This window comes from Mandrillus leucophaeus, unplaced genomic scaffold (genome assembly GCF_000951045.1).
Source record: "Mandrillus leucophaeus isolate KB7577 unplaced genomic scaffold, Mleu.le_1.0 Scaffold3, whole genome shotgun sequence".
Classification (NCBI taxonomy): Eukaryota; Metazoa; Chordata; class Mammalia; order Primates; family Cercopithecidae; genus Mandrillus; species Mandrillus leucophaeus.
The window spans coordinates 4,077,234-4,084,321 of NW_012103142.1; the positions used below are offsets into that span (position 1 = coordinate 4,077,234).

The following is a 7,088-nucleotide window of genomic DNA, read 5'->3' on the forward strand; positions in this document are numbered from 1 at the left end:
CTCCTGACCTCGTGATCCGCCCGTCTCGGGCTCCCAAAGTGCTGGGATTACAGGCTTGAGGCACCACGCCTGGCCAGTAACCTAAGATTCTATTTTGTAATATCCAGTGTTTTAAACCTTTGGTATTTAACAGACCTTTCAAAATCAAGCTCTAGATTATCGTGCTAAATCAGCCAATACTAAAATTGTTTAAATATACAATTTGAATGAACTCCATGATCTAAGTCAAATTACCTATGATAACCCATTACTTATCAGTGCTATACACCTAAATTGGAGAAACAACTGGTATTCAAGAGGACATAAGTCCAGTGTTAAGCATGGACTCATGAAGAACCAGGACAGCCACCTTGTCCTTCTTGAGTCCTTAAAGCTTTTATTAAAGGTTCCGGAAAAGATAAAATAATCCAAATTTAATATATTGATGTGGTGACTTATACATTGCAGAAACAGTTTAAATCCAGTGTTTGGTTCCATATTCCTGGAAAGACCATCAAAGCTTCAGATGCATTTGGCTACCTGATGGGCCATTTAAACATTTATAAAGGGATTTCATTCAATTGTCATTTTCAATGCATGTTTTCTGGTTGTATAAAAGCTTTCCCATGCAACAGGGCTGATGTAGATTATAGTGTATTTTCACCAGGCAAAGAAAACTTTTTATGATTCACTGAGAACAATCCCTTCCCAATCTAGAACCTGCAGATTGGATCGTCTGAGAACACCAGAGAAAGAGAAAGACTGTCCTTGCCATCCACACTACAGCAAAACTTTGGAGCTTTAAACCTTGGGTTCATAATCTCACAACTGAGAAGGGTCCCTCCACACTCCTGGAACTGTGCACCCATTGGAATCCTTAAGGTAAAACTAACCAGAAAAGTTTCTCCCCAGAAGAAGATGGCATCCTTGATGTGAAGAGCTTTTCCAAGATCATAGATCAAAACTTCTACTATCACAAAACTCTTATCTTTGAATATTTTTTCCTTGTTTATGCCTCTATGAACAATAGAAATTAAAAGGGGGTCTATTATATGCACTTACAGGGTATACTTTTATTTGTGAAGGATTTTGCAACCAGCCTTAAACATGAATAACCTTATACTTCAATAGATAAAAGATGAAGGCCCAAGTAGGTAACAAACTTTAGTGGCACATATATTGCCTTATAACCAGTCAAAACTCCTCTTAACCCACATCATGAATTAAAGAGAACATTGACAAGAGGCCTTCACTCTTCTAGAAAGACATCATTTGTTAGGTCCTTTTTCCATGGTTTAGAATAAAAGAGGCAATAATTTGAAATATCTCCCTCATAATAGGCTCTACAGCAAATTCTACTTTAAAGGCTATCATTATACAACAGATTTTAAATTCTCCTGTGAAAGTTATACTAAATAATAGAATTGGCTAAACAGAGAAGTACCTGTGCAGCTGCTGACACTTGTGGCCTATGGAGAAAAAAGCAAATGTAAATTATAAACAATTCTGGCCAGGCATGCTGGCTCATGCCCGTAACCTCAGCACTTTGGGAGGCAGAGGTGGGTGGATCCCCTGAGGTCAGGAGTTCAAGACCAGTCTGGCCAACATGGCAAAACCCTGTCTCTACTAAAAATACAAAAATTAGCCTGGCGCGGTGGCAGGTGCCTGTAATCTCAGCTACTCAAGAGGCTGAGGTGGAAGAATCACTTGAACCCAGGAGGCGGAGGTTGCAGTGAGCTGAGATCACACTGCTGCATTCCAGCCTTGGTGACAGAGCGAGACTCCCTCTCAAAAAGTAAATACAATAAAAATAAATATTCAGTTGTAGGGGATTAGTGAAAAGACCACTTAGTCAAGGAAGTAGACTCTTCATCTAGCTCATTCTTTTATCTATTTAATTTTAGGTGGTTTGGCTTATGGGGACCCTGGGTAAGGAGCATACTCCTAACTCTTGCTATTATCCACCCAATAATCATAATAGTCTCCCTGGTGCACTGTATTCTCTCAAAGGTTTTAAATGCTTCCATGCAGCCATCTCTAGAATGTCAAATGGTCTCTCTTCAACTGGAATAACGAAAACTGAAAGAAATGTGTGGCCATGAGGGCACCGTAACCTATGAATGACATGCTGAGACCAGAAACCCAAAATGGTGGTAACTGAGAGTGGTCCTAAGGCCCTAAGTTCTGGTCACACTGTCACCTAAGTAAGAACCTGGCCAAAAGTGGGAAATTTTTTTTAAACAAAATTATGGGAGGCCATTATTTTGGACTGAGCTCATGCACTAGGCCCCAACAAACCAAACCAAACTAAAATGGAGTCACTCATGCTAAATGTGACATAATCAAACAAAGGCTTTAAAAAAACACATAAATGCTAAAACAGACCAGGTTTTGTTTTTCTCCTGTAAACAGGATGTTCCAGCATAAGGAGGTATCCTCTACTCAGTCCTTATTCTCTCCCTGCAAAACCCACTGTTCTACTGTTTCCTAGTGAGTTTCAAAACCATATAGGTACACTTATGACAGTGATAACATCAGTGACTAAGGTTTTGGTCAATCTCTCAAAATTGAGAAAATGACCAAAACAGGGGAATTGTTAACGCAAACTAAGTATGGCCTAAGAAGGACTCTGTCCTTCTATATTTAAGTCCTTGTAGATGAACTGTAACGTAGCTTAATAGTCAAACAAAATTGAAAACCTAACCTAATAGCATACATCTGTAATAATAACTGAGTAGTGGCCAATCTCAGTGGCCATACTTCAACCACTCACAGCCTGCTGAATGTTCAAACTGCGTTCAAAGAAGGCAAACACTGAGCTATAACCAATCTCACTGTTTCTGTACCCTACTTCCGATTCCTGTACCTCCCTTTGCCTTTTTTTTGTCTATAAATTTGTTCTGACCATGAGGCACCCTGGTAGTCTGTGAATCTGCTGCAATTCTGGGAGTTGCCTGATTCGCGAATTTTTCATTGCTCAATTAAACTCCTTTAAACTTAATTCGCCTGAAGTTTTCATCAACAGAGTAAGCTCTCAGTAATGACTGGGCTGAGTGTAAATTGGAGGGATTTGTTTGTCTTTCTCAAGAGTAGGAACTTCCAGAAGGAAGGGGCTGCTCTTCATTTACGTTTCCCTTCCACTCCCATCCCTTAATGCCTAACACAGTGCCTGGCACATAGTACGGGACTCAGTAAATGCTCGTTCAATGGGTCAGTTCAGTTATGAAGTCTGTGTGTCAGTCCAGGTAAATAAGGGAGACAAGGATTTAGGACTAGGGCGAAAAGAGCCCGATCGGGAGAAGGACGCCAGGGGGAGCAATAACCTGCACTCTCCAGATATCGCGAGAGCTCCCGCGCTCGCCACGACGCTGAGTGTTCCGTTTTGGGCGGAAGCGCTGGACGAGAGGAGAAACTACTGTAGGGACAAGGCCTCGCCCATGGAGTGGGGGTTGCTTCCGGGTCGCGCTCCCGGAAACAGGAAGTTGCCCATCCTCCTTGCCCGGCGGCAGCTGTCCGCGAGGCGGGAGGAGCCCGAGGGGGCGCGAGCCCCGCAAGTGAGTGACTGGGGCCCGAGGCTGGGTGGGGGGAGGCCGCCCTGTGACAGCCTCGCCGCCGCGCCCGTCTCTGACATCCTCGCGCAGCCGCTCCTCGCCGCTGCTACCACCCTCTAAACCAGCGCTGATCCCTTTTCTGAGCCTCTCCAGTTTTGTAGACTGACAGCATCCCCTGGCAGCTCCCGCGGGGTCGACTCCCTTAAGACATCTGTCACTTTCCTTGACCATGCCGGGGAGAGCAAAACGAGGTCTACCTTGCTTGCACTTGCTTCTCAGGCATCACAGCAGTGTCCAAAACTTGAGCGTTGCTAATGAAGTCCAGATTTCTGCCCTTTTGACGGAATTTTTAAGAAATTAAGAGTAGATTCCCCACCCCCTTCTGAAAGGTGTTTTTCTAATAATTTTTAGAGGGAATATTTTTTTTTCTTCAAGCCTGTACTTGGTATGTGATAAACCTGGCATCTTGGATTTCAGAAAGAAATGAGACTTGGTTTATTGACACCAGTAAAATAGTTGTTTGTAATCACCTCTTAGTAGAAGGAAATTTGCCTGCGTCATGTTTTGTAGTATTTTATGACTGTTAACTGTGCAGGCCACACTTTTTCTAGTCTCAGAGCCCTCATAGCCATAGTATTCGCAAATATGTTTCTTTTAAAGTATTTAGTCATCAATCACTTTATAACAGAGACTACTTCCAGATACTTAGTATTCTGGCTTTTCTGATTGCTCATTTGGTAGTTCCTGTGGTGGAATCTTCTATAGACGTCTCTCCCTTAACAAATTCGTTTATTTGAATTTGAGTTGTCAAAATTTCCCTCTAGGGAACAACATGCCTTTAAAATAAAAACTAATAAATCCAATTCTGCTACATTGAAGTGTTGACTAAAGGTTCAAATAGCCCAACTTGCGTACCAGAAAGAGGTCCTGTTTCTCTGTCAGACCTTTTCTGCCTTGGACTGAAGCATTTTTCAAGACCTGCTTTGAATACGTGTTCCTCGACAGCTACTCCACAAACCAAAAACAATGTCCAAATGCTAGATTGCTAACCTGCTAACGTTAAACCCTCATCACATTGATGTTACCTCTGCGTTTTGTTTTTTTTTTTTTTTGAGACGGAGTCTCGCACTGTCGCCCAGGCTGGAGTGAAGTGGCGACCTCGGCTCACTGCAAGCTCCGCCTCCCCGGTTCACCCCATTCTCCTGCCTCAGCCTCCGGACCTCTGCATTTTTAAAAAGGAATAAAAGAATAAAACGTGAATAAACCATGAACCATGAGTTACATTCAGTTAGTTCAGAATGATAACTTTAGGTCCTTTCTATAAATTTGTTCAACATTGATCTGATTCGACATCTGAGGTGAATTCCCATGTCTGTTCTTAGTTTTTTGTGTTTTCTCCATTTATCTCTGCTTTCAAGAAACACTATTTAGGGTGGGAGGTAGACAGGAAAATAGATGTAATACAAAGCCCTAGAGGTTCATAGTACAAAAACTGAGGTCAGCGTCTTAAAGAGTTCACTTATTGGACAGAGCACTGGAGATGAGGCTTTTTAGGCAGAGGAAATTGTATATGCAAAAGCAAAAAGATATGAAACCATGTAACAGTGTAGAATGTGAAGAAGGATTGATGGGAAGTGAAACTGAACAGGTAGGCAGTGACCAGATCATAAAGGGCAATGGTAAGTAATTTGGACTTTATCTTTAAAAAGAATCTCACTCCATCAGCCAGGTTGGAGTGCAGTGGTGTGATTATGGTTCACTGCAGCCTTGAACTCCTGGGCTCAAGCTACCCTCCCACCTCTGCTTCCCGAGTAGCTGGGTCTGCAGGCGTGCACCACCACACTTGGCCAATTTTTATTTTTATTTTTTTTTGTAGAGTCAAAGTCTTGCTATGTTGCCCAGGCTGGTCTTGAACTCCTGGGCTCAAGCAGTCCTCCCACCTCAGCCTCCTGGTGTTAGGATTACAGGCATGAGCCACCGTGCTTGACTTGGGACTTTATCTTAAAATAATTGTTATTAGGTATTTAATTTGTCTGGCTATTGGAACAAAGGTGTTACATCATTTTATAATTCTCTTAAAACATTGTGGGGTAGAAATAATTATCCCCATTTTATACATGAGAACTCTGAGGCTTAGAGGGGATAAGTAGTGTCTCCTGGCCACACACTAAGTGGTAAAATCTAGAATTTGCATCCAGCTTTTTCCAACTCCAGTATCTGTGTTCTTAGTTGTCATGCTAAACTGCTCCTGCAGAGGGTGGAGAGTGTTGGAAGGTGCTTAGCATGAACCAATTTGTGTTTCAAAAAAATAAGTGTCCGAGTGTGGTGGCTCACGCCTGTAATGCCAACACTTTGGGAGGCTAAGGTGAGCGGATCACTTGAGGTCAGGAGTCTCACCAACATGGTGAAACCCAGTGTCTACCAAAAAAATACAAAATTTAGCTGGGTGTGGTGGCATGCGCCTGTACTCCCAGCTGCTCGGGAGGCTGAGGCACGAGAATCTCTTGAAGTCAGGAGACAGAGGTTACAGTGAGCTGAGATTGTGTAACTGCGCTCCAACCTGAGCAAAGAGTGAGATCCTGTCTCAAAAAATAAAAATAAAGTAAAAAATAAAAAACTGGACAAGGTAGAGGATGGATTGGGGAAGAGGAGAACTGGAAGTATAGAAATGAACTACCCTTTGTGTTGGTCCCTAGGAAAGACGTTGAGGGCCTTAACTGTGCCGTTAATGTAGAGGTAGAGAGGAGGGGATGAATGTGAGAATTATATAGGAGGCTGAATCGAGAGGACTTAGTGATAGTTTCATTGATGGGAATGAGGTAGGAGGAGAATAGTTTTTAAATTTGGAGGATTAGTGTTTCCATTAAGAAAAGGAGTGCAGTAGGAGAAATGGGTTAAAGGAGAAAAACAGTAAGTTCGGTTATTGACACATTACGTATAGGGAGCTATGGGAAACTTGGATCATTGTGTCTGGTAGGCAGGTAGATAAATGGGTCTTGAACCCTGGAGAGAGTCGTAGGCTGGAGAAGAGATTTGGGAATCACTAATAGCTGGTGGTCGAAGCGTTGGAGGGAATAAGAAGGTCGAGGATAACTGTGGTGGATACCAGCACTTGGGAAGAGAACGAGAGAATTACGTTAAGGTTTGAGTACACTTGTGGGAGATAGTGGGGTAGCAACAGCAGCTGCTGCAGAGAGTTCAGATAAGGTAATAACTGAAAAAAAGTCCTTCGATCTTGGCGTTTAGAAAGCCATTTGTGGCCTCAGTGAAAGCAATGTTGTTGGAGTGAGGAGGCAGAAATATGATTTCAACAGGTTAATAATGGCAACCTGGGAAACAAGAAAGTGAGTGACTTTCTCCCCCCAACCCCCAAAGGAACTTGCCTCTGAAGGGAGGGAGGGAGGGAAAGAGTACCAGAAACTTAAAAAGGAAGGATTATGGCATTTTTCTAATAGTAGAAACTGGAAAAGGTGAGGATGGAAGCAAGTAAAGGTAAACTTAAAATGTGGAGACTTCTGCTTCAAATAGGTCAATGTCATAAAAGGCAAAAAAAAAAAA

General features: G+C 42.6%; 1 protein-coding gene across 4 annotated transcripts in view; it reads left to right on the forward strand.

Moving 5' to 3' along the window:
- The first annotated feature begins 3,341 nt into the window (after window positions 1-3,341).
- LOC105544237 (chromosome unknown open reading frame, human C6orf89) overlaps window positions 3,342-7,088 on the forward strand; it is a 46,089-nt gene continuing 42,342 nt past the window's right edge. For 2 of the 4 annotated variants that reach the window (XM_011986605.1, XM_011986603.1), the window contains exon 1: window positions 3,354-3,533. The gene's annotated coding sequence lies outside the window, so the exon portion shown is untranslated. Of the gene's footprint in view, window positions 3,534-7,088 lie in introns of all 4 variants that reach the window. The other 2 variants (XM_011986602.1, XM_011986604.1) reach the window with 2 other exon arrangements.